We start from the raw sequence: 5,415 nt of genomic DNA on the forward strand, positions 1-5,415 counted from the left end.
GGTTCTTTCCTGCACTGACACACACATCCTGCAACTTCTCCCGCACCCCTGGAGCAGGTCGGCCCTCCTACTCCTGGGTGTCCCCGCTGCAGCTGAGCAGCCCTCTTTCCTGGCTCTCCTCACTCCCTCCCAGCCCCCTTGGGGCTTATCAGCACAAACAAACGGTGATCACATTCCAGACTGATGCGATCAGACACAGCATCGGGAGCTAATGCATCGCGTCACCAGGGCAACGGGAACACTTGGGTTGACATGCCTGCATCTGAAAGCTTAAAAGATTATCTGTCAGCAATATAAACACTCCGTTTGGGTGTCTGCCATGCTCTGCTGCGAGGCATGGCCCCCTGCTGTGGGTGCAATCCCTGAAAATCCCTGGGATTCACCTGAATCCTGGGGACTCACACCCCTCAACCATCCCCACTCATCTCCCACCTTTAATGCTGCAAAAACCTAAAGACGGAGACTCGCCAGCAATGCTTGTGTACCTGGAATCAGGGCTGGGGTATTTGGCTGGGGGTGGGAAGGGAGGCTGGAGGCTGCTTTGAGTTGCAAAGCAAGGCAGGAGGATGCTAGACACATCCACTTCAAGCTTCAGACATTTAAATGTTTTCTCGGCACTACAGAAACATGGTTTGACAACAAAGATGCTGGCACTAGCATATGCTGCATTAACAAAGTCTCCATGCTGGTGCTTTCCTCCTGGCCAAGAATAAAGTCTCCAAGCAGTGCCGTTCCTTCTGAAGGGAAGGCAAAGCTTGACACTTGCTTTGGAGACCATTTTCCCAGCCCATGGCTCTGATCTGACTCCCTACCTTGCAAGCTAAGCAAGTTTCAACCGAGGCACTGCTGGTGTGTGGAAACGTTGCTAGTGTTGCAGGCACCCAAGGAACTAAACTGACCTGAAGTGTTTTGCTCCAGCTGTGCATGCTGACACCGCTGAAGTGGCACTTGTAAAAGCTACAGAGGCTCCTGTGCTAGGCACTGTTTTACTCCCAAACAGGAAACAGGAGCTCAGGGAAAATCCGTGATGCTCCCAGCAGGAACATCAGAGGCTCAAACGAAAGACAATCTTTCCACATTAATGTTCAGATAAGCCCCAGTGATTATTCTTTCAAATGAGAGCATAAGCAAGTTTCCACGCATCTCTGGTGAAGGTTACACTAATGAACTGCACTCTGGTAGCATCCCGAGCGACCCTTGCACATGTCCATAACACAGCAAGCGCAAGGACACACTCGCAGCAGCAAGTGCTGCAATGACCTGACTTCACATCCACCTGAAGATACCAGGCTGCCTTCATCAGAAACTGGCAGGGAAGAGAGAAAGAATTGCATGAGATTGCCTCTCGCCAAGTATCCCCAAGATTTAAGTATCCCCAAGATACTTAAATCACAGCTTGGAGAGGAAGGCTCTGTGTTTCAAGAGAGATTTAGCAATGCTGTGCACCCCTAACAGTGGACGAAAGAAGTGCATCCAGCTCCTGGATAACACAATTGCAGGACCAAAGAGGACAGATCCCAACCCTGAGCACCATCCCCTTTCCTGCCTTTTTGGAAAGGGCACCCCACCTGGGACTGGGAGGGACTGGGCTGGAGGGCTGGGGGCCGCCGCAGAGCCCCCTCACGCCTGCCATGCCCAAACGACAGCAGTCACCCTGCCGCGCTGGGGACAAAGTCCCAGCCTGGCTGGGAGTGGCACGGGCTGGTCAAGACAGCAAGCCACACCGCAGGACCAGAAGGTCACGGGAAGGTGCTCAGCATGAGCTGCTGAGCAGTTCCTGCTCTGACAATCCCCCACCCAGCCAGCCCATAGCCTCCAGAAGGGCCCTTGACTCCAGGACCGGGAAAGATCCAGGGAACATAAAAGATACTCCATCTTCAGGTGAATGAGGAAGCGGACGAGGGGAAGGGGTCTTTCCATCTCCCTCCCTGTCCACTCAGCCTCCTCAAAACGGTGCAAATGGTTTAGAAGGCAAACAGCTTCGCACTGACAAAAATTTGTGCTCCACAAACTGCAGTCCGAATCCTTCCCCTCCCTTGCCACCTACGGGAATGCCAGCAGCTACAGGCTGCTAAATATAAACCTCCTCGCAGAGGAAGTGGGGTGGGGGTAAAAATAGCACCGACATCGCTAGCTACCTCTCCTGCTATGCACAAGCCTGCCCTGTACTCATTATCTTTATGGCTCTGTGCAATTGTGGCTGTTTTTTCCAGCTAGACCTGGACCTACTTGGCATCTGGTGACGGGGTTCACATTAAAGCGTTTGTCAGCTGGAATTTATGGGACTGTTCTTGTCGTCAGCCCTCCACCCCTCCCAGAGAGGAGAGGAATTCGTCCTGCCCTGAGTGGCCATTGGGATCCAGGTGCCCTAAAGCTGGGATTTGCTCCCCCTCCTGCAAGCCCAGCATCCCACGACCTGCACGCTAGAAGGCTGCAGCACATCGCATGGGGCAGGTAGTGCAGGGTCCCCAGCGGGCACCCCTCCGCGCACACCGCCCTGGGCAGCACCCCGGAGCGCGAGGGCCTTCGTTCACCCTCCGGCTGCATTTCTTCTGAGAGGAGGCATCCCCTTTTACAGCTAAACGGAGCAGCCCAGCCCTCTTCCCTGGCGTGGATTTCAAAGGAAGAATTGCTAGCGACCGCCTCTTGTTTTCCACCACGTTTCGCAGGAGCGTACTGAAGGAAGTGGAGGCATTTATTGACTTTCTGAGAGAAAGTGACACTTGCTAAGCAAAGCAATGACATCACTTGTTTTACAGCCTGAAGGATCTCGAAGGGAATTACAGCAACGCCTGAACTGCAGTCATCTCTGGGATGGAAGAAGCCGGCTGATGTACAACATGCAGAAACATGACGTTGCACGGTAGAACACGATCGGTAAAATGGCAATAAGGAATTTAGGCACCAACAGGCAAAAATGAAATCACTCAGGTTGGAATTTGGCCAAGGAACAGGGATCAAAGCCAGCAGTGTGAATGATCTGCATTTACTGTAATATAGTCAGATAGTAAATACTTGGCTAAAACACTTCAGAGAGCCCAAAGCTGAATCCTGTCAGGAAAGCTCATCACATGATCAAGACAAGATGTTAACGATTTTTTAAACACTGCATTCAAAGCCGTATTCACTGCACCAGCAATAATTGCGCTCACTATTTTTCAGCGAACTATTCCCATAGGCATTCGGGCTGTGACCATCCCCATGAATCTCTCTTGCATTCGTACAGCAAAACCTGCTGGCTCTCTGCTGTGGAATTCAAGAGACAAGTATTTTAGGCCATCATCACTGACAAGCCATCATCACTGTATGAAACTGTCCCCTTTCTCCTTCAGCATACTGCAGGGGCTCGGAAGCAAGGCTTTCAAGAAATAACCACTTTATTGCTTTTCACAAACGACAAGTGGCTCCATTTTTTTCTTACCATTTTAACAGACTTGGGCCCCCATTTCCCAGCTGAAAGGGTGGAAGGCTTGGAGGGAATGGCATGCTTTTTTTAAGCTTTTTTTTTTTTTTTTTAAATCCCCGGAGAGATTAGCAGTTGTGTTTACAATGCAAAATGAACAGTCCTATTCAGCAGTTACGGCTCACGCTTCTAGCTATTAGGTAGCATTGATTCACTCCTGCAAGTATCAGAGAAATGGTGAATTCTGCTCGTAGAGCCTTATTTGCTCTGCAAACACAGCTATCATGCAACGCTGCATGTGGCTACAGGGCTGAACAAACAATGAATCGAGGCACCAGTTGAATACGTGCCCCTCCTCACGTCGCAAGGCATGGAGACAGAAGTCAGACCCAACAAAAGCTCGCCAGCGTAGCCCATGTGCCAAGCAGCCCTCTCCACCGGCCAGCAGCGGGTCTCTGTTTTGGCCAGCTGATGTGCTCCCTCCCAGGCTCCAGCACAGAGGAGGGGCAGAGAAAAGTAGCATGAGCTGCCAAGACCGCTGCGCGCAGGTGATGGGAGAGATTTCAGTCCCTCCATGGTGCACATTCTTGGGCAAACAGGAGCTCAGCACAACCTGAATTCCTCCTCCGCTCCGAATTTCCTCGGCAGGGCCAGAGCCGGGTCCTCGGGAGGTGTACGGAGGGGGACGGGGAGAGACCTGGGGCTGTTCTGGGGAGTCAGAGGGAAATTACGGCACGCTGGGGATGACTCTAACATACACCAAGGGCACTGCTGAATTTTCTGCAGCAGCTGGGAATCCTACCGGGGCAAGGTCGGAGAGGCAGGGAAGGATATCAGCCCCCGACCACCAAATGAACGTCTCCCTGGCTGCTCAGCTGTCGGCATGAAATCCTCCCTGGGGTAACAAGCTCCCAGACGCTCCCTCCCCATGACAGATGCTGCAAAGCACAGTCCGAGTGCCCGGGTAGATTAGTTCAGATGGACAGAAGCTGCTCTGAGCTGCAGCGAGGATCGGCATGGCCCCGCAGAGCCGGGGCCACATACTGCTCAGCCTCTGCATTGGGCAGCGGACCCTGAGCGGTTTGCACAATTACTCTCCCCAAAAGGCGAGTGATGAGGGGAGAGAGCAAGGCCAGCTCTCCTCCCTCCACATTCGCCTCCTACCGTTCAGTTCTGCTATTCAGGGGGCCTGACATTTCCCTCCTACACAGGGAGCAAAGCCCCCGCCAGGAGGTCAAGGTCCTGCAGGGAAGGGAGTGCAATCAATTCATATTAATCTACAGGAGCCCTGTAGCAAATAGCAAGACCATCATCCTAGGGCAGCGACTGCGCTGGGCATGATTGAAAAGGGAACTTTGGGTCTCCAGGGAGTCAGTCCGTCCTTGCATTGCAATTTTTTTCCTCCTGTACTACTGCCTTCCATGATTACAACAAATGTAGTGCACCAGGAATGTGATTACAGCAGCCAGGAGATCACTGTCCCCCCTTCTCACGTCTGCAGTTTGGAGAAGGCTTGGGAGGAAAAACGATCCCGTAGCAAATGCTCAAGACTGGCTTCCACTCCGGCTCTGACCCTCTCGGCATACCTCGGTTTCCCCAGCTATAAATCAAGAATGACAACGCATCCTTCCTCCCTTCCAGTTTGCTTGCACCTTCCTCGGTTGTGAGAGCCTTGCAGGCAGAAGCCCGGTTTGTGGAGTGTACAGCGCCCAGCACAGCAGGGTTTCTATCCCTCGTTTGCAGCACTGCAATTACTCCTTGGTAAGTTGTTGTTAAGAGACAACGACATGGGGAAAGCACAAGCCACATGGAGCACGTTCAGATCTCTGAGACTCAGACAGACATGAAGATACCCCGGGAAGGGTGAATGCTGTGGAAAACTTCCTGCAAGCCCAGCCTTTGGAGACTCTATAACCTGTACTTGATGCATGGGTGAGAGTGGGAAGGAAAGCTGTTTTGCTAGATGTGCATTTCCACTTTCGTTTGTCCCAGTCCTGACAATGAGCTCAGTA

The sequence above is a fragment of the Pygoscelis adeliae genome, unplaced genomic scaffold (assembly GCF_000699105.1).
Source record: "Pygoscelis adeliae isolate BGI_AS28 unplaced genomic scaffold, ASM69910v1 Scaffold197, whole genome shotgun sequence".
Lineage (NCBI taxonomy): Eukaryota > Metazoa > Chordata > Aves > Sphenisciformes > Spheniscidae > Pygoscelis > Pygoscelis adeliae.